The sequence below is a fragment of the Anoplophora glabripennis genome, unplaced genomic scaffold, assembly GCF_000390285.2.
Source record: "Anoplophora glabripennis isolate ALB-LARVAE unplaced genomic scaffold, Agla_2.0 scaffold14, whole genome shotgun sequence".
Classification (NCBI taxonomy): domain Eukaryota; kingdom Metazoa; phylum Arthropoda; class Insecta; order Coleoptera; family Cerambycidae; genus Anoplophora; species Anoplophora glabripennis.
Window position 1 is genome coordinate 1,096,492 of NW_019416352.1, and position 26,096 is coordinate 1,122,587.

The 26,096-nt window shown below is 32.3% G+C and overlaps 1 protein-coding gene across 1 annotated transcript in view; it reads right to left on the reverse strand.

Annotated features, from left to right (window-relative positions):
* LOC108904070 (transcription factor Sp9) overlaps positions 1 to 26,096 on the reverse strand; it is a 257,297-nt gene that overhangs the window by 82,648 nt on the left and 148,553 nt on the right. The gene's annotated exons all lie outside the window — the stretch shown is intronic.

A 26,096-nucleotide genomic window follows, 5' to 3' on the forward strand; every position in this document is an offset into this window, starting at 1 on the left:
AGTCGCAAGACTTTCTGTGCAAAACCATACTTATCGTATCAACTTCAGCGTCACCTGTTACATGGGTGTTGTACAATAATGAAAACGTAATATTGACAGTTGGTAGAAGAAAGCACAAAAACAAGCGCTTAGGTGGGGAATTCTGGAAGAAAGCCTAAATAGTTGAAGTGAGAACAGAGTGGCGATGGGAGTAAGACGATCGGCGGGCAGTGTGGTAAAATAGTGAAAAATCGAAGTGTTTAACCCGTATTAATTAGCAGGTAATATTCTCTAAGTACTTTGCTGTTAATTTTTCTATGTAATCTTATTATTGTGATGGTTACAGATGTTCAATGATAATAATTCTTTGTATGTTTAGCCTCCATTGCTTTATGCTCAAGGGAATATATTTTTCTAAGGTAAAATTGTTACAATTATTATTAACGATTGCTAATCATTTATTACATGTTAAAATATGTATATATTGTCGTGACTGCCCAGACTGCAATAACAACTCCTTTGTTTCACATATAACTTGTTTTTCATGATTACGTTGTTCGAAAAACAAATAATAAAGCATTTTTTGTGCTCACTTTATGTCATACGCATATAAGAGCCTTGTTGAATTTACTAACATTTTCGTCCGTGAGGAATGAATCTGTAAAAAGAATAATTAATTACAAAAAAGAATTGCTAAAACAGATCTTCCAAAATCTCAACTCATAGCTGGATTGCCTCCCGTATCCAGTACCTTCCGGCCCTGCCGGCTAACTAACACCAAACCTCTTCAGTTTTACTTGGAAGTGTGTATGTCTAATTCGAGTCATGTGACATTTAGTGCAAAATTAAATAAGTCAGGTGTTATTTATCATTAGCAAAGGATCTTAATATATGCCTTTTGTTATCGGTTGTTTTATCTTTATATTTGGGTAGTTAGAGCAACGATCGTGGGTTTCTCTGCCATGCTCTTTCCCTACAGGAGCTCTAGGTGAGCCTGGCACTCTCATTTTATGTTAAATGGTTGTTAATGCTTTTGTTGTTCTTTCTATTTGTCACATGTTTAATTTGAAGACTGTTGTACGTAAATAATAAAGTTAGGTGTTAGGTACTCTGCTTTTGTTTTATAAAATTAAACCATACTTCCCCTCTTTAAAGTTAGTAGCCAGCGCCTTCCGGTCAATTAAAAATAGATGTATACTACGTAGGTATTCCTTATGACGATCACATATTTGTGGCCTTAACTTATTCTATTTTTTTCGATCGAACCCGGGGTTGGTATACTACAATACCCAATTTGGTTTCGTTTGTTTTTTAGATATCACGAAAAAGTTGAAAAAAAAATTCGACATCCTATACCTCGGTTAGAAAGCGATTTACGACCTATTTTGGCATGAACTTTTTTGTCCAAAATGAAGTCATCTAGCAACTGTTAAAGTTAGTTCACTTAAAAAGTGAACACCCTGTATATTAGATACGCTATTTGTTGAATTATTTAGAATAGCAGTCTCTATGAATTTTTTTTTAATATTTCAAATTAAGTCGAATTTAATTTTACCCCTTTATTTTATGTAAGAGTAATCATTGAGGATATATTAAACGCAATAAATATTTCTTTGTTTTGAAAGTACACTGGAAAGTTGTATTTCTACACAAGTTGTATTTCTACACCTCTATTTTTTTTTATACATAAAACAACAGTGGAAAATCGGCGTATCCTAAATACTTTCAGTCACCAGACAGATACCATTTGGCGCAAAGAACCAAACCGAAGACTAATCACATTTTTAATTAGAAGACACCGAGAGTTTCCGAAAAGCTCACCGAAAAATTGATGAATGGGCAGCATCGTCATCTGTCCGGGGCGATCTGGGCAGGTCGATGGGAATGATCGGTCCAGATAATGATGATGACTTTTATAATGACGATAATGCACTCCGGTAAACCAGGCGCCGCTAATACCGGCCGAGATGAGGAGCAATTACGACCCCCGGCTTCGGCCACGACTGACAGCAGCACCTCGGCTTAGATACTAGATAAGGCCTCTTAAAATGCGTGCAGCCTTTGACTCGACTGATGCGCCGTGCTCTCCGGATTAGAGTTTTTGACAAGTTGATGAAGGAATAAGGTGGATGTACGAGGACTGCTGGAAAGTTTTCCACGCAAAAACTTCGGGACGTATGGAAGGGAACAGTTTTGACATGTTATTGGTGAAATTAGAGAAAATAAAGGTAAAATTTTTCGTTTTCTGTAAATTTTTCATTTAATTTATTGAAAAAATTCTATTTCTTGGAAATATTTCGATTTACATTTAATATTGGTGCGAGTAATTGTTCTAAAAATGACCCTACATTAAGAGTACTATATCTTTCAGCATTTATTTACCCTGGGGTGGATGCCACCCCTTCTCGAGGGTGAAAAATGTTTCATTGAAAATCCGGGAATGGATATATTGACTAATTCTAAGCAACGTTTGTTCTATAAAGTTTTTTCTGAAAGTCAATACTTTTCGACTTATTCGCGAGTGAGTGTAAATTTTTTAACCAAAAAAACACTTTTTCAGACGGTTTTTCGCGAATAACTCAAAAAGTAAGTATTTTATCAAAAAAAATCATTCTTATAAAAAATGTAGCGTATGAAAAAACAAAAAAATGGTGTATTTATAGTGTCTGTAGACCCAATACAAGCGGAGTAATAGCTTGTTGAATGTTGGTTCTTATTCGTCAAACGCCAAAATTGAAAGTTTGAACGTGAAATAACCAAAAACTAATGCATTTTTCAGGAAATACTCATAGAAAGTTTTTTAAAGTACTTGAAAAACCTTTATTTTTATTTTCTATAAAAGTCCCTAGCATCAAACCTAAGCGAGTTATGATGAAAATAAAGTTGGTCCGTATTGTTTTCGATAATAAGAAACGTGAAAATCACCCCCTTATTACCACCCCATTTGAAAATAATCGTTACCTCTTTACAATTTACTTCATTTATGTACTTGTAATATGCTCTAGAACAAGGGTCGGCAAGTAATTTTAGGTGGGGTCCGGATACTTTTGAAAATTTTTAACGAAGTCCAGAAAAAAAAATTCATATTTCTTATTTTTTTATTTTAATTTGGACTCAAATTTAATCTGCTTATTAACATTAATAACTCACACTCACACAATTGTAAAATACTAGAAAAAATGATAAGATTGGCACATAAACGTAAAAAAACATTTTTTTTCTACAAACGTCAAAAAATGACAAGGTTTGCGCATTGACAACAATATGCGAAGTGACACTTTTTTTCGGATTCTTACGTTACCATGACACCGTGCGCGAAATACTTCGCGCACTAGGGCGCGAAGTACTTCGCACACTGCATGTAAATTAATAAGAGTTTTGTATTTCAATCTTTGAAAAAATGAAGCAAAACTCCAAATTATTATTTATTTTTAAATGAATAACAATTAAATACTTTTAAAATAATGATAGAATTTTACAATAACTTTAGTTATTATTTACAATATTAACATTAATCGTACAACCAGTACACGAACCAATATTTATTCCTAAACCAGATAATTCAGGTTCAGCTCGGGATATTGGGGTTTTGGGGGTTTGTTTGTAGAAAAAATATTGTTTGCATCTCGTGCGCGAACTACTTTGGTGGTCTCGAATAATTTTTTAACTCGGCTTCGCCTCGTTAAAAAATTCAATTCTCGATCACCAAAGTAGCATTTCGCGCACTAGATACAAAAATAACTATTAAATAATTTATTTGAGTAATTTATACTTTAAAAAATTTTTGGCGATCCAGTATTTTACCTTCCGCGGTCCGGACCTGGACCGCGGTCCGCCAGTTGCCGACCCTTGCTCTAGAAGTTTGACCGGTTTAAACTGCTTAGTTTTGAAAAAAGTTGAGCTTGAAGTGAAAGGAGACTTTTATATTTTTGGAAAAAATTGTCTTTTCTTCAAAATAACTCAAAAACTATTAATGATACGAAAAATTGTAGGCTTTGCTTTCTTGAAAATTTTGTTTTTTTTTCTGTAGGACAAAAATTAAGTAAGCTATGGCCGTTTAAAGCCCAAATCCTTACAAAAATAAGGGTTGAAAGAAAATTTAACTTATTTGATGTTATAGCCCTTGAAAAAACCTACAAAATGGTTTTTTGAAGGGCTTGAAAATTAAGCTAGTTATGGGTAAAAAAAAACATCACATATTTTTGCAGATATCAGAACACGTATATTGAAGCATTGATGAATATTGAATACACATTATAAGTAGCTACATTTTAGGAACAGACGTATTTACATTTTTGATTATTTATATGTTATTTGCAATAAAAAAAAATTTTTGTTATAGAAATAAAAAAATTAAAATCCATATAAAAATAAAATTCTTATTTTTCCCTATTTTTGATTGCAAATTTTAATCAGTAGGGTTTTTTTAAGGTTTGATAAAATAAATACATTAATAAAAAGATTGTATTATATTTTGAACTAAAAAAAAATTTTCAACTATAATTGTTCGATTTTTTTTTGCAAGGGGTGGTTTTTATAAGGGTTGAAACTTATAAATAAATAATAAAAAATTAAAACAGTAAAGAAATATTAATTTAATATCACTATATGATTAAATTATTCCAAGTTGCTGAATAATATTTTTCATAATTATTTTTTAATGATTACTGTCATAGGGGGTAGTTTTTAGGGTTTGACAATTTTCAATTCATCATAATTATTTATTTAAAGATGATTTCAAACTATTACACGCTCGAATCTACCATTCTATAATTATTTTCGAATAGGTGTAGTTTTCACCCCTAAAAAATAAAAAGCAACCCCCGGCACTGAGTCAACTTAGAAGTAGAGGGTAACCTAAATCCAAATTTTGTTGCAAATCGGTGCTGTTTGGGAAAATTATACAGTAACGCCGTATTTTACCTACAATGAACTGGACTATTATAGTTTCATAGAAAAAAATAAAGTGAAATTATGTTTTGAATCACATTATGTTGTTTTTATTGTTTCCCATATTACACCCTCTCTGCTCTCAATAAGGATTAACTAAGGTGTTGAATTACTGGCATCAGTTTTTAGTTTTATACATTGATTAAAAAGTGATTATGGTGTAACATTTTATTTACGTTATGTTTGCCAGACCTTATTAACTTACGAGGAAGCACAATTATAATCGGTAATCGGTATCCAGAGAGACGTTTACCACACGCTAGGTTATTGTTACAGTGTCTCTGTCGGTTTTAGATACTGCTAGTGTTATTCCTAGCCCTGATCGAGGAACATTATGACAACAAAATCCAGATAGAAGAATACCGGGAAAAAATGTAACGCATCATTAGCTTGTTCAGAGACTGGATATGAATCTTTTAGATTTTTACTTGTGAAGATATTGGAAACTGACTGATATCTTTCTAAACAGGAACTTTCATTATATTATCTATATATTGATAGTCTTGGTATTATTTTGCTAAGTTTGACAACTTAGAGTTGCAAACAATGGTAAGTAGTAACAGCTAATCACTTGCTGTAAATCTACATTGCAATAATTTAATGGTAGCGAAACGCAAATTTCTCACTTTATTGATAAATTTGTAAGTTAGACTATTTACGTATGGGGAAATAAATTCAAAATGTTTAGGTATGTCTATTGAAATTGACTGATTCTGTATCTGTCTTAACAGTCAGTAGAAAATACTATTGTTTCTATCTTCACTAGAACATATTATCATTCACCTTAGATTTGTCATATTTTCTGGCAAAAAGAATAAATTTAAGTTGTTTTATAAGTCATTTGCACACTTTGGTTATCAGTTATAACATAATTTCACTACATTCTCAGTAAAATACAAATACTAAAAGCTGAAATACATATTTTGCTACACTTTCTAATGTGAATTAAATAGAAAGTGCGGAAATCATTCCGTTCATGTATAGAGATTATTAATGCAATGGTTTTTTAACCAATCATCTTTTTTTTGTTGTTTAGGTTCACACTACTTATTAAGCATAATTAGTTATTCAAAAAAGGGCAAATAAAAAACATTCGGAGAACATTGCAGGGGCCCTTTTATTAGAACGTTCCTCACAAAATATAATAATTATTTTCGTGTAGCGACTAGGACATAATTATCTCCTTCACAAGAAAAAAATATAATAACCTAATTAACCCGCTCTGTTTTCCATAATTCTATTAAAAATTAATCAAAAAAGCTGACTATATTATGCAACATTAATGAGAAACATCAAGGCCAATTTCCTCCCAAGATATTTATTTTGTATGGCCAGATTATTATATTCCGCTTTACTTACCGCTATCTATACACGCCAAACATATCATTATAATAATAATTTCAGAGCACTTTTAGTCTTATTTAACCTTAAACGGTTTCATAATATTAACGAGATGGAAACGGCCTGGAAATATTATTTCTTGCCTGTAAAAGTAACGTTTTTTATTATTAACATTTTTGAAAGCGTGCTGCCCAACGATCCAACGTCGATTAATGATTACGAGGGTGGTAGAACATTTAAAATACTTTGCATAAAAACATTCCCATTATTGTTATTTATTTAATATTATTTTTCACAAGAGCGTATGTATTCAGTTCCTGAACCTTTTAAAAAATTAATTTAGGAGCACGTTACAGAATTCAATTTTAAGTAGAAAAAAATATACACAATGTCATAGATCAGTTCAACAAACACAGAGAAGGAAAAATAAGATGGACTTGTTAAAACCCGAATTCAATGAAAGAAGAAGGAAAACATACGGAGAAAAGAGCTTATTATACAGCGTGTCCACACTTATCGGTGCATTATTGCTAACTCCGTTATTATTGGACACGAAATCGATTAAATTAGCAAATTTTAATGGTGTAATTGAAAAAACAAGTGAGCATCGCGTTTTCGTAATTTTTTAAAAAACATGTTTTTTTTTATGGAACACTGTATATATTTACCTATTTTAAAAGAAAAAACATTTGCGAACAAAAAAGTATTAGTACATAACTCGCTTCAATTGAAAAATAAATGAGAAATAGGCATCTGAAGTTTTTTACACTTATTTCAATGAAATTGATTATAACTGATGATCTGACAAATAGAAAACAGTTTGTTAGTTGCAATTGTAAAGATTCTAGCATTTTTCCGATAAATAATGGTGTACCTCAAGGGTCTGTCTTGGGCCCCCTACTTTCTCTCGTTTATTTTAATTACTTTTCCAGTACTCTTGATGGTCATTGCGTATTTTTTGCAGAGGACACTGCGATTTTATCAAATAGTGACACCAAATTTAACGTTTCCATATTTCTTAAAGCTAAATATTGGTTCTCAGCCAACAAACTGAAGTTAAATGAGTCTAAAATGCAAAACATTAACTTCAGTTCCTTCCAGTGAAACTGCTATGTATAATGCTGGACAATCACCTAAATTGGAAAGCCCACGCTGACAAAATTATCTACTGAAATATTTGTAGTAACTACAAAAATTCTTGTCTCAAGATTTTCTCAAATCTATCTGTTTCTCTCTCTGAAATGTCTTTGTGTAGTGTACATACCTTATAAAGTTATTCACTTAGTATTTATTGACGTTACAGAGTACTTCTGTGTCTGTTTATATTTCCAAGTTTCTGTATGTTATTATGAAAAAGCATGTATACGAAGTATCAAGTAAGAGGTGATATGTTTAGAGGCTACTATTTGTCAGAAGAAGCTTGGGAGCTTTGAAGACCAATTCGCTAACATTGGACGGGAACAAAATTTAGAACCAGAAATTTTAAACGCCATGGAAGAAGATATTAAGTTCGTGGATCCGAGTTTCTTTTTGAATTTAGTTTTTAGATAACAATAACAATTTAGTTTATAGTGACTCTGAACCTGTTCTGTTAAATTTATATATTCCCACTTGCATGGACGGTGAAATTAAATTTTCTAAATTGTTCCTTAAACAATAAGCCCAAAGTTTTGAGTTTATTAGGTAATTGTATGATTTAACTTAAATTAATTATTATATTCAAAGTCAAATCTTGCAAACTATTATTTAAAAAATCTTTTGAAAGAAAAGACTTTTGAAAAAGTTGACGTCAATGGATCTAAACAAAAATGAAACCAAGAGAAACATACTGTAGAATGATGTACATGCATTAGAAAAACTCAGAGTAGAATAACTGGATTGACAGCAGTAATAGATAGGTGAAAGAAGTAAGTAAGTGAATGGTAAATCGAACATTCACTCGAGTAGGTAATATTTTTTTTTATATTTATTCTCGTTCTGTCCATTCATTAATACCACTGAAATGTGATAGTATAAGTAAATATGATGTCTTGATAAAAAAGTTGCTAAAAACTTACCTTAGTAAAAGTTGCCTAGAAATGGAAGAAACAAATATTTCTTAATAATACTGACCACTGTTAAGTAGTAACACATTTAAAGAATTTGAAGTCTAACTCAATAAATAACTTCTTAATAACTGTTACTATTTAGGTAAAAGTCTTGATCTGAATATAACTTTCCTCGGTTCCTCTACTAGGGAAATATTTATATATTGTTTTAGTACAACAATATTCGGGAAAATGTAGATATACGGGGTGTAATGAACTTATGTCAAAAATTTAAAGGCGAAAAGGGAGCAAAAACTGAGTTAACTGATGTCACAAACTTGTATTGGAAGTTTAAGGTCATAGAGAAAAAAGCTAAATAAAAATGTGTTTAAACTGTTTTGGAACTGCTGAAATACATGTATTTAATCGTGGCCAGTACAAAAAATTACGTAACACTTTTTATGAGTTTGTAGTGATTGCTGTGCTGTTTTTAGGAGGGACTATCGAAAATTCACGCGAAATACATCGCAGTGCCTTTCAGCAACAGTTTTCAGTGAACATGTGGGCCGGTATCGTTAATGGCACTTTAATAGAACATTTTGAATTGCCTAGACGGTGTTTGAATTTCTAAACATTACTTTTCCCGATCGCTGGATAGGCCGCGGCAGCCTAGTTAGATGCCCGTCCCGATCCCCGGACGTCACCCCTTTAGACTTCTTTTTATGGGGATATATGAAAAGTGTTGTGTATTCCACGGAAGTTAGTGACATCGACCACGTGACATGATATTGCCCAAGCTTGTAATACGATTCGAGAGGACGTGGCAATGTTGCAACCCGTGCGAGCGAATTGAATATGTCGCGCTGAAGCTTGCGTGCAAGCAAATGGTGGGTACATCGAACATCTTCTATGAAAATCAGCAGTTCTCAAAAGCTGTATTAAATAATAACTGCTTATATCTAAATTAATTAACAGCTACCTATGTACATTTATAATCATGTTTAAGGATATTTGGATTATAAAATAGCTTCATTATCTTTTTTCTATTCGTCGATAGTTACATATTACATCTATATTTCTCTGTGGAAAAGATATATACTGTATTAAAAGTACCCACCCATCAATAACGTTCCTTGCTCTACCGTATTATTAAATACTGTATTGATTTATTTAATAAAAAAAAAATAAATTGATAACCTCAAAGCACACGGCTGCCAATTAAGAATTTATGCTCGTATCTATTTATGGAAAGTAGTTACAGGCCACAATAAATGAAAAGTAGAAAACCTCTATTTAAAAATACAACAGCCCATTGTTTGACTAGCCTTACATTGTTTCTGGTTACCAATAAATGCCAAGCGTTTCATATTTATTGATTTATGCCCAATGAATAAATTACCTGGAATTTTTAGGTTCGAAAAAATTCTCGGCGGCACTTAAAGGCAGATTCTCTTACTTAAAGGCGTACCTCGAATTCCTAAGCGTCCTACGTGAATTTATATAGGAATAACACCAAATAAAGCATCCATACACATATTTAAGTACGCCACTGATAATTTGTCTGCGACACCTCTCAACGATATATTAATGCTTATCATATATGAGTTTGACATTTTGGTGCTTAAATAAGGCGTCGAGGTGCCAGAGGCTCAGGGTTTACACGTAAATTATGCTTCGTTTCGTTTGTCAATTCATTTCTGGTGTCCTTCAAACTTTATCATTAAAATAAATAAAATAAATCTACTAATCGTTTTCCTGATTTACGCCGTAATAAAATACCCTGGTTGTGGAAAAATTTTGTTAGGGTGGGGTTCCTGCCAATGTAAAAGACGCATTGAATGTCAAATACTTAACATAAATCGACTCTTACAACTGTCGTACTGGGTATTTTTATTGTGTGATTCAGAATTAAGTAGAGAGTAACGAAATTACCTATTATATTACCTTCTTATAAACCGATAAACTGAAAATTAAATGTAACGTTATTAAACGGGGATGTATTTGCTACGTTGTCATATCGTATCAGGTGGATAGATCATTTAGGCTAGATCAACTTCAGAGGTTATTGACACTGAGATTTACAAACTAAACACAATGCTTTCAAATGTTTTTTATTAAAAATGGTTTAAAAAATATTTCAAATTCAACAAGTTATTAAATGTTTTTATTTATCTTTTATTATGGCCGTTTTAGATAGTTAAAGATATTTATGAATTGATTCAGGAAGAAAATCATGAATTTTATGAAAATATTAACAAATGTATTACACAGCCGATTTTTTTATTATAATTATTCCGTAAATTTATTTCATAAATAATTTCAAAAGAATCAAGGCGAATTTATGAATTTCTTTGACTGTATAAAATGACCATTATGCTGTACATTTTATAAAAATTTTTTTAAGATATAAATTAGTTTTATTCTATTAATGCATATCTAACAACATACCAATGTCGGATAATATTTAATAAATCTTGCAAAAAATAAGATAACTTGAAAATAACATGTCGCAGTCATACAAAGACGAGCTGTTTTTGTGAAATTATTTTCAATTGTAGTTTCGCTTTCTACCAAAGCGTCAGTTGCATTCGGTTGGTTTAAAAATGTAAGAACAGGCAACACTGATAACCGAGAGTTGTCCAATGGGGGACGTAGACAAGGGTTTAAGTGCAATTTAAAAAGCACTCGACTATACAGGGTGATTCACAACTTATCCAAAAAAATTTGGGAATAGACGCGGTGTGACAAATAGTTAATATCGAAAAAAAAATTTTGTAAAATCCTTATAGATTCCAAAAAAAATTGTTGAAGTTGTAGTACATTCAACCATTACATAGTTGGACAACTGTAGCCTCTAGCGTAATTCGCAATACGCGTGGAGAGCCACGTTGATCATGATATTTTAATCCACATGTTATATAATTACGGTATCAGGGGCCGGCCTCTGGACTGGGTGACAACTTTTCTTAAGAAGCGAACTCAATATGTGAGCGTTAACCATTTGAGTAACCATGTTATGCAAACATATAGCTCGGAGCTAGCTGAAATAAGCATGGGCGTTCCACAGGGCTCAGTTTTGGGCCCAGTCCTTTTTCTATTATATATTAACAACATTGTTGAATTGTCTGGTGAGGCATATTTTGCTCTTTATGCGGACGATACATCTCTTGTAATTTCTGATAAATGTGAGAATAACCTTAAACGCAAATGTGTAGCCGTGATCTCGGACTTGATTGATTGGTTTAATAATATATGTTTATATTTTAATTCGGATAAAACTCAGATTCTTAGGTTCCACACCTCGCAGAAACCACTTGGTGATCTTGAACTTTGTGTTAACTGTGATATTAAGTTTCATATTCATGATACTTGCTGTAAGTTTCTGGGTTTATATCTGGACTCGCATTTAAACTGGAAGAGACATTGTGAATTTTTAACATCAAAACTCGCATCTGTTTATTACCTTTTTTATAACATTAGAAATGTAATTGGAACTGACCATTTGCTAAAACTGTATTATGCGCAAGTTGAAAGCCGACTAAGGTATGGAATTACCTTTTGGGGTGACTCCACTCTCTCACGTGATGTTTTTATGGCGCAAAACAGGATATAACAATGCATTGCCGATGTCTCTAGTACACATTCATGTCGGGAACTATTTGGTAGATATAAACTCTTAACCCTTTTTGGCCTGTATGTGTTTGAGATATGTTTGTTTGTGTTTAATAATAAATCTAAGTTTTGAGCTAACTGTGACGTCCATAACATAAACACTAGAATAAAGAATGATTTGCGTATCCCTCATTCTAGAGTAAATATTACTTTTAAAGCTCCAAGCCGGATTGGTGCCAAAGTGTTCAACAATCTTCCGGAAAATATAAAAAATATTAAAAGTGTAAATGCTTTTAAATTCAATCTAAAATTGTATCTTGTTGAAAAGTGCTTATATAGTACCGCAGACTTTTATACCTAATCAAGCATTACTTGTAACGTTTATTTACTCTTTTTTATATTATGTTTTATATATTTTGTTTTTTTATATATGACGTGTGTTTAAATATTTGTTAAAATGTAATTTCTGTTTTTTACAACTTGATATGACGTTTCTTATACATTTTTTATGTCTCAAAGAATAAATATCTATCTATCTATCCTCAGCGACTCCGAATACTGATATCCGATTTTAGTGTTTACTGTGGTGATGTTTACAATAGTTTTTTAGTAGTTTGTATCAAAAATGGCTTGCGTGTATAGCAACTCAGAGTTGATGGATATCGTGGTAATTTATGGTGAAGCAAGACAACATTTGTGTTTACATGTCAGTGGATAAAATTTTGAACTGTTGTCATAACATCAGGTGTGTCAAATTATTTTATTATTTAAAACCACAAATCAATTTTATTAATTAATAATAACAATAACGACAAAAGCTGTTGAATTTGCCGATATAAAATAGATGCTATAAAATTATATTTATTTCTTTTCTTGCGGATGTTTTTGTCCGTTTTTATCACACTTTGCGGCCATGCCGGTCGCATTGTGCGAGGTCAGGTTTTACAGTAGACCAGTTTCCAATGCCGTGCAGATGTGTATTTTTTAATCATTTTCGAACTGCCCGTTTTCGTTTTTTTTTACAAAATTGTATTTGTAAGTGTCCCCTGTACGTCCAATATTGTTTTTTTGGATAAGTTCTGAATCGCCCTGTATATATTTGACTGAGAAACTAACAATATTAAATTCATACTATGGGAACACATAGGTACTCATAAAAAAACTAACCCCCAAACTTGCACGTCGTATATTTAACACAATTTCATTATTTTTATGTTTCTTAGAAACGCCACTGTATTTGCACTCAAATGTCAAACTCTAACAATGGAACTGAACTTGGAGAAAAATTAATTTTAACTTTAAAACCCCAATTTTTTTCTACTGTTAAGTCATTCAGTGTGATCTCAAAAATCCGTAGTTATCCATGTCCACGGTTTCCTGACACATCCTGTAGACATATTTCAAGCTAGGACACAAGGAAACTGAAATAAAATATTACTAAAAGACAGTGATTTTTATTTTAATAATTCTCACATATTTGTAACACTTAACTAGAAAATTTCTATTGTTCGCTGAACAAGGTGATCACAAGGTGCGATACCATTAGATGTGATGATAGTTGAAAACAAAATAATAACAGTCATTAAGGACCCGGCTAATTACCGTATAGCGCTGGAATAATGGAAAGCAAAATGGAAGCAAAAACCAAAGTAATATTAATTATTCGTTATCTGAAAGTACACCTCTGGTGAAATTAATCAAAGAGCTTTTATTAAATTAACGGAGATATAAAAACACTGTGTAGCACTAACGCATAAAACTTGTAAATCATTTATTATGACAGTTCGGAAGAAAAATTATTTTAATTACGGGTTAGGTGTACAAGTTATACACTTGTTGGAGTATATATTTAAATTTTATGTCAATAATGTTCTTTTTCCTTTAATTATTATTAATTTGATTTAATTACATACAATTAAAAATTGGTAGGAATTACTAGAATTAGTTACATTAATAAAAATTATGTAAATTTACATCGAATTTTACATATTTGCAATGGTTTTACATAAAAAAAAAGAAAACGAACATATGTATAACATAATACGTTGTGTAACCCGTTGTCCAAAAAATAATGTAAATTTGTTTATAAAATAAAAAATTTTTCTTTGTGCTTCAAATCAATTTCGTCGCCTTCAGAGTAATCCCCATCCGATACAATGAATGCACTTAGGTATGCCAACGTTTTTTCCAACTCTCGAAACAGTCTCAAACTTCCTTTCCCGGTGGTATGACCGTCAATGCTTTCGTCGATTCGGCTTTTATTTCCTCGATCGAGTTGAAACGGTGTCCAAGTGGTCTTTTGAGTTTAAGAAATAGCCAGAAATCACTCGGTGCTCAATGAGGCCAATACGGTGGTTGCGGAACGATATGAGTTGAATTTTTGGCGAAATGGTCTCGAATTATCAATTATCAAGAGTTGTCTGTCTATAATTCCGGCCTTTTGCGGCGAATAGCATGAAGCAAACGATCCATAACACTCAAATAATATTTCTTGTTAACTAGGCCAGGAAATATAGAGTTGGACGCGACTTTTTGTTTCGGCAAGCTGAATTTATCACTATAAATGCTAAATATTATGTACAATAACATATTAGTTTCCACAGTCATAAATATCGGGGGAAGATTGTTTACAGGCTGGTTAATTGTATAATTTTTACGTAAATTCACGTTTTTCGCTTATAACTTTTTTCCGTTCATTTCACGAGAAAACAGTAACGTACTTTTTTCGTCTTCAAAAGACCTAAAAACTAGCCCTCGAGCTAGTGGAAATGAACGGAAAAAAGTTATACGACAATCAAAGAAAACTGTCAACATGACCTTGATTTTTGAGTGACTGGCGTGGTTTTTTCGGCCTTGGTTCACCTTTTGCATGGTATTCACTCGATTGATCGACTGTTTCCGGGTCGTAAGCGTAGATTCAAGTCTCGTCTCCAGTAATAATGCGTTTCATGACATCTTGGTAGTCAGAAATCATTGGCTCACAGATGTCAACACAATGCAGTTTTTCGAAAAAGTTGAGTGTTTTTGGAACCAAACGAGATTCGACGCGACTAAGGCGCAACAAATCTTTTAAAATGGTATTTACCCAATCTCTTGAAATGCCAACAGTATCAACAAGGTCTCTTATTGTTAATCGACGGTTTTCGAGCACAAGATCTTTGATTCGATTAACGTGTAGTTCATCAGTTGACGTTGATGGTCGTCCGGGACACTGTTCGTCCTTAACGCTTTCTCTGCATTCCTTAAAGTCTTGTACCACTTATAAACATTTTTTTGCGACACAACCTCATCACTAAAGGCCTTGTGTAACATACTCAACGTTTCCGCGGTAGAAAATTCATTCCACAAACAAAATTTAATGCAAATTATTTGCTCAACAAAATCAGGCAATGAAAATCGGTAAACTCACTTTCGTATGTTTACAAAAACACGAGTGGCTCTGCAACTCTGAAATATATTGACTTGAAACTCTGCTCAGATACCAAGGACAGTACTACCAACCTACAAAAAAATAATTGTATGCATTCATAACACCCGCGAATTTTAAGTAAGTAATTCACCTTATTTTTTAGACACAGCATATAGTCACTTTTTATGTTGCTCTGTTACATCTACATTCTCTCTGCGGGTATTTATTTGTGCCAATTCTTAAGCAATTTTTTTTGTCTCTAAAGCAAGAAAGAAAATTTACGCATACGACTGCGATTTCATATGTACAGAGTCTAATATCAAAGAAATTAATTTATCCATTTATCCGTCAAGACAGTAACTAACTCAGAATCTGCAATTTAGATTCAAAATCCAAACATAAGCCCCATTAAATCAGTCCCCATACACTTTTATCACCGGTATATCTTCAAACTGTTTCTAATAGCATTCCAGGTCGGAACGGCCGTAATTTCCGACGTAGTTAAAAGGAATTAAACCATAAAAATTTGCATACGGCCCCGCCGACCCCACCTTTAATTAATCTCCCCCCACAGCATTCCCATTTACAATTTAATTTAGTTATTTACTGACCGAAAGCACGTTATACCTCTAGCGCGCACAAAACGCGACATGTGCGGGGGTTGCGACTCACCCCAACCTCGGTCTCCGGACATCTGTGAGCTTTTGCACAGTCCTCTGCGGGCTTTTTCGCCACAGGATGACCTCAGCGATCCGTGTGCGGCTCTAATTATGTTATTACCCATCGGAATTCGGCATGTTCGAGTCTCGTCTCCATTTGAGATTATCTGCGTGTCTGTTGCGGGTGCACGCACTGACAGCCGATGATTAGATTGAGTAATTCATTAATTATTTGGAGTATATGCTTGAAACCACCCTATGTCCGTTTTTCCACAGAACGAGACAATATATGATTTGTGATAAATGACTAGTACAGTTGTAACGAGCGTTCAAATAAAAACGTGGTCAAGTTGGTTCTGAAAATTTGGTCGTAGGGCGTAGCGTATAGCAAATGAACTTAAACGTCATCTGTCAAAGCGCTATATCGACGCTATTAATTTGAATATTTTCGTTTTAAAAAGCGTTTAAAATGGTGTTTTCTAAAGAACAAAAAGTGTTTATCATAGAGTCCTACTTTAGAAATGGACGCAAGATTGATGGAATATGGAAGTATTCTATTGAGGAATGTTTCATAGATTGAGTACAAAATTTTTCAAAGTGCAGTTCAGCGTTGTGTTAATGTTTTTCGTGAAACGGGCAGTGTAACAAGAAAAGAAGGAAGCGGCCGACCTAAAAAGCGGACTGAAGAATTAAAAGAAAATGTCCAACAAATAATGGAAAATGCGCCAAGAACTTCTGTACGTGTTTTATCACAAATTGTGGGAGTATCAGTCGGTACCAGCCACACAGTGTTAAAAAAAGATTTGCGTTTGTTCTCCTATCGTTTAACTTGTCAGCAAGAACTTCATGAAGTTGATTTTCCGCGACGGGCTGTATTTTGTGAATGGTTTTTAAACAACTACGGTGAACTTCATAATATCGCCTACAAATCCAAAAAGTTTTTCACTACGAGTTATCTGTTCAAACTGGTAATAAATTTAAATGTTATTTTTATAAAATTTCAACCCTTAAAAACCACCCTAAATGGTAAAAATATAAAATTAATAATTTATTTGAACTTAAAATATTTTTTTAGTTTTTACAGTTCATGGTTTTAAAAATAATTTATTACAATATTTCAACCCTTAAAAATCTACCCCTAATAACAAAATATTTAAAAAAAAATACTTTTTAACAGTTTGAAATGATTTGATAGTACAAACAGGATAAATTAAATTCTTTTACCCGTTTATAATACAATTTATAATTTGTCGCATTGTTTTAACCCCTAAAAACCACCCCCAATGGCAAAATATAAAAAAATGACATTTAAATTACTTGTAACTTGTCGAAAATAACGAAAAACTTATTATTTAAAAATTAAATAAAAAAGAAATTTTATTGCTTTTAATATTTTCGTAAAATAAAAATAAAATAATTATCTTATACAATAAATTATTCAATAACTTTTTTATTTTTCGAGACCGCTAGGTCAATCATTGTTATTAAGTTAATTTTACGATTTAAAAAGCTTATTTAGTTTAGTTTTGGTATAACTTTCAAGTCAATTTTAGCCATTTATAAAACCAAAAATCGAATATTTAAATTTTATTAATTACTTGCAAATACCTTACTCCGGCTACAAAACCAAACAAAATAATCTTTTGAACATTTGTACTGTTAACATGTATCAATTAAAAAAAAAAACATAATTATATTTATTGTAAATATAATCTAATCCAAGATATTGTAAAAAGAAAATTTAAATTGAAGTGGTATCATAATTTTCTTTAAAAGACTTTTTTTACTCGTTTTAGACCTTCAATAAAATGGTTGACCCATACCAAAAAAAATATATCTTAAAGTAGAAAATCTGCCGATTATTATGCTTTTTTTATAATTAAAATTTGTTCAGTAATTTTTGTAGAAAAATATTCCGAAAATTTGGCGATTTCGTCAATTTTTTCACATTAAATTGTAAATATCTCGGAAACGAAGCATTTTTCGAATTTTTACCAAAGAACAAACAGTGTTTATTTTGGTCCATTTTGAATAAAAAACTGTTTTACTCTTGAATATTTTTCATCTTTTTTATTTTTAGTTATTTTCAAAAATGTTATTTTTTGGAATTAAAAAAAAAATCAATCAAAACGTAATATATTTTCAAAAATATGCGTTCTAAACCGCTTAAACTTGTATAATATATTGTTGGCACATATAAAATGTAACTTGTAGAAGGATTACCTTTAATTTTAAATCTCATGAAAAATTCATTAGTTTTTGTACTGATATTTTTTCCGAAAAAGGGAATTAACAGTTTTATTTTGATCATAACTGTTAATTTGTATGCTAATTACTTAAAATCAAGTTTATTTTAAAGATTTTTTGAAGTACATTAAAAAATGTTGTGTACATTTTTCTTGAAAAATAGATTTTTTTGTAGTTATTTTACGTTAAATGCTTCCAATTTAGTGTCTGGCGGGCATGAAATTATCTTCAACCAGCCGTATCTCAGCAACTATTGCACCTACATACATAAAAAAATAACTTAATCTTTTTCTTTTTCTATAAGCTTCATTTTCTTCGTGATGTATTTTTTTCATAGAGTGTCTATTTTCCGAGTTATTCAGGAAAAACTACTGGAAAACGTTTTTTTTTTAATAAAAAATGTACATTTTCAATCACCAATAACTCAGAAAATATTGTATTACCGAAAAATGTTCATGAAATACTTTTTGCTTAAAATTGATTGCTTTTTCAATTCCTGGGGTCATTTTCAATATTTTATTTTTCCCCCTAGAAGGTGTGGCTTCCACCCCCTGGACAAAAGCGCTCATCGACACTATAAACTTTTGTTTCCTGAGCTGTTTTCTACTTACAGTCTAAGTTTCACGTCAATCGGTTCTATCCGAAAGAATTTGGAAAGGAAACAGCGAAACAGGAATATACTTATTTGACCATTTTTCAGTGACACACACTTGGGTATGGTTTATGTCCTTTAAAAAAGTGTGTTAATGTTAGTGTTACTATCCAAATAAACCTTTTGCATAAATCGGCCTTAAATTTAGTTGTTACATTTACTTATTTTTTTAAATATATTTTGTGTTTAGATTTATTATCTATTAAGAAATCAACGCGTTTGATATTTTCACTCACACATCACGCTTGACGAGACAACCGAGTGGCACTAGATTATTATGATTAACATTCTTCTAAAACTCGTAAGTACCAATCTGCTGCAATCAGTGCAATCTAAACCGTCAATTACCGTGATCTTATCGCAAACCCGGCATGCATTAAACATTTTCCCCCAAATTTATGTGGCACAAAAAAATTAATATTTGTTTTTCGGCTTTCCGCGTGGCAGGCGTAATTTGCTCTTAAACGCCGCTCTGCCTTTTAATAAAACGTCCAAATTAGAGCCGAATAACATTCGATCCCGGTGGGGCTAATTGAAAAATAACCACCTGATGCCCGATTACTTATGCGTGGCTACGTAAACACTCGCAAATAGTGGATTTGGTATGGAAATTGCGCGAGTACGGCCCTTAGCCCCGGGGCTCCGCCATAAATTATGATATCACACCGTTATCGCAGTGATTGATGGGCGGCCGCTCGGATTCGGACACTATACGCACCTATATATAAATTATACGCGATTAGTTGAATAGTTGCGCCCCATCACTTAACACATCAACATTCTGGAACCGTCCATTTTCTCACAATTATATTACAGATATTTTTTAACAAAAAACTAAATTATTATGAGGAATGTTTCAAATGACCCCGCAAGGCCCTTATGGGAATTGGCTTTCGGTCAAATTCGCTGCAACTTTGGGAAAATATAGGTTTCAGCGAGTAGGACAAAAGTTTTCGAGGGCACAACACTCAAAAGTCCTAACTTCTGCGGTGTTATTAGTCTTTCCGAAGCCAGTTGAACATGTATAAAAACGCCTAGCAATAAAATTAATAAGTTTCCTAGGCGTCCCTAAAAAAGTTTCCTGCTAAAGATAAAAAGTAATACAAATTTATATACAGGATGAGTCATAATTCACTCCCCAGCGGCCGGATATACTCGTATATTCTAAAATAAAAAATAAAACAAAAATGTAGAATACGTACTAAAATCTCGAAAGCGGAGCCGTTTTTGGAAAATTTTGTAAAGAAAAATTCAAATTTTTTCTATAATGTTTTATTTATCGATGAAGCTCATTTCAACCAACAAGGAGTTTTCAATCACCACAACCTTAATTATTGGCATTATGAGAATCCTCATGAAAAACGTCACCGGAATCAGCAAAGACGTTGGTCTGTAAATATTTGGATAGGTATTTAAGGGAAAAGGATCATAGGTCCATATTTTTTGCCAAGATTGGTGAAAATTACAGTAATTTTTGCGAGAACATTTTGCCAGGTTTGTTAAAAGATATTCCTTACAACAACGTGCAACTATGTGGTTTCAGCATGATGGTGCGTCCGCACATGCCACATTACAAGTACGACATATTTTGAACCGCCATTTTTCTAATAAATGGATTGGACGGGGTGGACCAACACCATGGCCACCACGGTCTCCTGACTTGACTCCTATAGACTTTTGGTTATGGGGATACATAAAAGAAAAGGTTTATTTTACTGTGCTTGTTGGCGAGGATGATGTTATTGGCAGAATTCATGAAGCAGTAGCAGAAATAAATTAAGCTAATTTATATTCTGTTGCCAGGAGTTACTACCACAAATTGCAGAAGTGTATTAACGAAAATGGTAATGTTTTTGAAGGTTAGCCAAAGCCAGAAGCATCTTCGTTTTTGCTATCCCTTATTTTGTATGGATTTAAATGGATTTTAATGGTGTTAATATTAAACAAAAAAATTATAAATTTGAATTTCTCTTTAAAAAATTTTCCGAAAACGGCTCCGCTTCCTCAATTTTATGAACACATAAGTAAATTTGCAAATTTAAAAGACGGACGAATAAACCTGTTTTATAAAAACATTCGTTGTTTTTAAAAAATTTTGTTAAAAGTGGAGGCAAACGAAAAGCTGGCGACATTGTTTTATATGTAAATAGATCAGTTGGCTGGCTACCTTATGAAAATTTGTTTTTATATTTTTTCATATTTTTTAATATTCATAAACCAAGTAGGAACAATTTTGTTAATTACTAGGTAAATATGTCACTTCGTTTTTTTTCTTTTACTTAATTTTATTGTAGATACAATTTTTAAAGTTCTGATATTATTATTAATATAATTTTAGCGCTTTATTAACAGTTAAAAAACAAGGCTTTAGAATAATGCGAGTCCCAAAAACTCTTCAGCATCTTGTAGGGGGATGTTTAAACTTTAATTTAATTACCTGGCAGCATCAAAAATAACAATTTTTAACCCAGAAGTCGGCTGTTGAAAATCGTCATTTTCGCATTTTTAGCAACTTAATTTGTTTATAACTTTAAAACTATTAATTTTAGAGGCATAGTGCATAGGAACTTTTTTGTTTATAATGTGCCAAAAAACCTACAAAAAAATTTTGCGGAGTGAAAAATCCAATTTTTACAATTTGTTTAAAAAATGTTTGTTGAAACAAATGGGCACCAGATTTCCGGCCGGCATCATCTTGATTCATGTTAAGGAAATCTCACAAATCTGAATATGCAAAAAAATCGAGTCGGAAAATTTCTCCCACGAATGCGAGGTTTTCGCCTTGTCTATAAAAGCAACCCAGACTGGCGAATATGAAGCGCGAAAGCGCAAAACAGATATTTACCTCCAGAAACTCTGCCCCTGCGGCAACAGGAGGCGACTGCGCCTGGACCTGGTACTGGGAGTAGGTGCAATTCATCCCAATCGGCACCGGCCCGCTATTTCTGCCACTCGGTAACGCACAACCACCACGTCTAATAACAGTAATCCCGCCGGAGGAATTAAGAGAGCAGCATTTCTTCCGTCCGACTGTTTATATCACTAATATAATTCAATAAAGCAACCGCTAATTTCTGTCACAAAGTGCTAGTTATTCGGTAAGGTAATTGCCGTCGTACTGGCCGTAATTATAGACTCGCGTTCTGCGAGGACGAGATGGACCGGAACCACAAACATGCGATAGACTGCGTGCGGAGCGACGTCGAGCGGCGTGGGGTTCGCCCGGCTGCGTGGCCTGCAACGCCCCCGCGGACCGGGGCCCCTATTGGAGCTCCGGACGACGCACGCCCCGCGGTGCCGGTCGCGACCACAACCGCGGTGGGCCCGCGACCAACGCTGGCCGCTCGAGACCCGTTCCTTTCGAGATGTTGCGGGGCGATTTTTTTCTTATGGAGACGGCAATCAAGCATGTACAGGGTGACTCACAATACGTCCAACAAAAACCGAGGAGATGGTTTGAGTTTTTTCCAATAAAGGAAATTTAAAAAAATAGTATAAAAATTCTAGTAATTATTTACTACAGCACAAAATGCCCGCATCGTCACAAAAATCCTACCACCCTATTTTTGAGAGTGCTGAACACGAATCTCGAGTTATTTTTGTGCGATCGGTCCTAGATTTCGAAAAAAAAAAAAAAAATTCAAAACTCTAACCCGGACAATTCACACATTACACACGACACTGTCTACAGGGTTATTCACGCCATACGGCACGGACTATTGTGGCCAAAATACGAGGCTTTCAAAAAGTTTCTCTTTTGGGATATACAGGGTGGTCCCCAGGTAATGGGTCCATGGGTAGATTCTCTAAGCAAAAATATTGCGATTTAGTAGAACTTACCTTAGTCCAAAAGTTGATAGTTAAAAATATACAGGGTGTTAAATGTAAAATATTAGTTCAGTTTTTTTCATTTATTCCTTAATAAATTCAAATATCCTCACAAAATTTTGGAATTTGGAATTCTTTGGATAGAGGAATTGAAATCTATTCACATTTTGGTTAAAGTTCATAGAGGGCGCTAGCTGCAGTAGATTGAATTTGTTAAAAACTACATAGCTTTTTTGTACTTTCAAATATCTCATGTTATCAAATACATATTTTCCAACTTTTTTTACACAAGAAAGGTAGACTTTATGAAAGTAGCTATCTCGCACCGGTTTCGAGATATTTGGCTTTGAAACTTCCAATGCCGTTGCATTAAATTACAATTAAGTACCTACAGGTATTATTAATTTAGCGGTAAAGTTTCCTAAGTAGGATTTGGACGAAAATCAAATAATTGACGTTTTCCACTTGTCTTATTATATTATTTGTACCTAATTAAAATAACATCTTAGCTTACAATTTAAATTGTATACATAAATGTGAATGCTGAGATTTTCGTTTTTGTAGTTACCTACCTGTTACCTACAGGAATCAATTGTTTATGGAGAAACACCTGAGAAGAACTTTAGAGGCAGGTTTTAAATGCTGTAAAGTCATTTCGCGTTAAGGATTTATACTTTAAAATAAAACATATTTCAATAAACGCGTTGATAAATGTACTGAAGTTAGAGGTAGACATTTTGAACAATTATTGTCAAAAGGCATATATTCTACTAATGTTTACTATTTTACTGTTCATTACAATTTTTAAATCTAAATAAACCCTTGTTTCTGACATTTCTAAATTATTTTAATTGTTCCAACTATTAGCACTGGAAGTTTCAGAGCCAAATATCTCGGAAACGGTGCAAGACAGCTACTTTCATAAAGTATACCTTTTTTGTGAAAAAAAAGTTGGAAAATAAGAATTTGATACCAAATATGAGATACCTTAAAGTACAAAAAAGTTATGTCGTTTTCAACACATACAATCTACGGCGCCCTCTATGAATTATAACCAAAATGTGAACAAATTTCAATTCTTCTACCCAAACAACCCCAAACCCCAAAATTGTGTGTAGATATTTGCATTTAGTAAGAAATAAATGGAAATAAACTAATATAATATTTTACATTTAACACCCTGTATCTCTTTAACTATCAACTTTTGGACTAAGGTAAGTTCGGCTAAATCGCAATATTTTTGCATCGGGAATCTAACCAAGAACTTTGGCCCATTACCTCGGAACCACTCTGTATATGGGGGTCTATTAAGAACGATTATTTGACATATTCTGTAAAAACGCGAAGACTTAGGTATGAACACCCTAATATCATTCGATAGGTAATTAAAAATTACATTTTCTGGTAAGTTAGAAAATATGGCGTCCTATTTAAATTAATCAAGTTATAGCCACTTCAAATTGTTATTTAATTAATTTTAATTTTTGGACACCCTGTATAAGATGGCAAGTTTATTATGATTGGTTTATAAAATATGATCACTACACACTGTAAATTTCGCTTACATACTCACTGTAAATTTCGCTTACATACCTGATACACTTCTTAAGTATTTGAAATAAGAAAATCAGGTTACATTTTGATAAAATTCAAATTATTTAAAAAACCTTAAAGCTTAGATATTATAAACCTTATTGAAACAGACACTTATTTTGATCGGAGAATTCAAACAAGCAATATTATAAAGGGGATTCCAATAAAAAAAACACAACTTTGATACTTTTAGGACACCCTGTAAAATATGAAAATAATTTTAAAAAGTAACCGTAATCGACACCCATATATCCCAAAAGAGAAACTTTTTGATAGTCCCGTATTTTAGCCACAATATTCCGTGCCGTATAGCGTGAATAACCCTGTACATACAGTATGTAGCTTTCAGAACATATGCAATGAACAATAAACATTGTTTAAGAAACACATTTTCTTAACTTACTTTTTTAATTTTTTTATTATTATCAATCGAAAATTTTGATTTATAAAATTTGATTATTGTTTTTTTCTGACTAAACCCCGAATTTAAGCATTTCTTGAGTTCTCGAACAACTTTGTCATATACAGTTTTTAACGAAAACAAAAATTAAAGGCCCTTTGCTTAGGGAAAATTTCGCAATTTGAAATTTTTTAGACACCTTGTATGTTTTATTATATATTTGATTACTGCCCATGCCTTCCCAAGATAAGAAAAACTTTTTATCATGAATAACTTTTCCTCGAAAAATCAACAAAGAAAATGTTTACAAGGGTACCCCGGCGACACACTGTATTATCAAAGTTTTTTGGATAAGTTGTGAATCCCCCTGTATATAACTTCAATTAATGATAATTTTGAAAAATATTTTAGAAGTAAATTAACTTATAATACATTTTAAGAAAAGTTAAAGTCCAATTCTTTATTTCCTTATTCTAATTATAAATAATATATATGTAAACTAAAAAAGAATGAATAAAATAAAAATAAAACTCTTTTTATTTGGTTTTAAGGTATCGCACGGTTATATATACGCAAGAAAATAATTTCTTCTTTCAAAAAAATTATTTATTTATTTAATACTTTCAATTTCTACCCAGAAATATAATTTCATACTTTAAAAATAGGCACCATTTAAAATAAATATTTGATACTTACTGTTAAACGAATTCTATTCTTTTTTATGATCTACATAGATTTTATAGAAACATGTTTTGTATTGTATATTAATGTATAGTTTAATACTAAATTGAATAGTTTTGGTCAAATGATTATATATACGTATTTTAAGAATAATATAAATATAAATATTTCTTAGTAATAAAAAATATTTTGTTTCAAACTTACAACACCTAGAACAACAGCTAGGATCGTTCGTAAGTTTAACCAACCACACATTGGTCGGTTTAGAACGATCCAGCTGCTTTAGTGTCGTTACTTATAAGAAGATGTGTATACACAGAGCGTAAGTGGCTTCATCTATCGTGCTATTTCCCACCTACGCCATTATGTGACCTGCTACAATTTTCTTTCAAGAAAACATAAGTTTGATTATAATATGCTACATTTGTCTTGAATAATTCCTACATTCATACTAAATTTTAAATATCTATATATATATATATATATATTTTAAGAAACTGGTAGTTTTGAAACAAATATGTTGCAAACATTATGTTATTGTAGCTAAAGTTCGAGATAATAAATTTCAAAACTATAAAAGATTTGAATTAAATTATAATATATTTACAAATAAAATAAATTCTAAGAAAAATTATAGATTACAGCAAATATTTCACATAGTTTGACGAAAGTATATACATTTGAATATAATAAAATAACATTTACGGCAAATAATTCC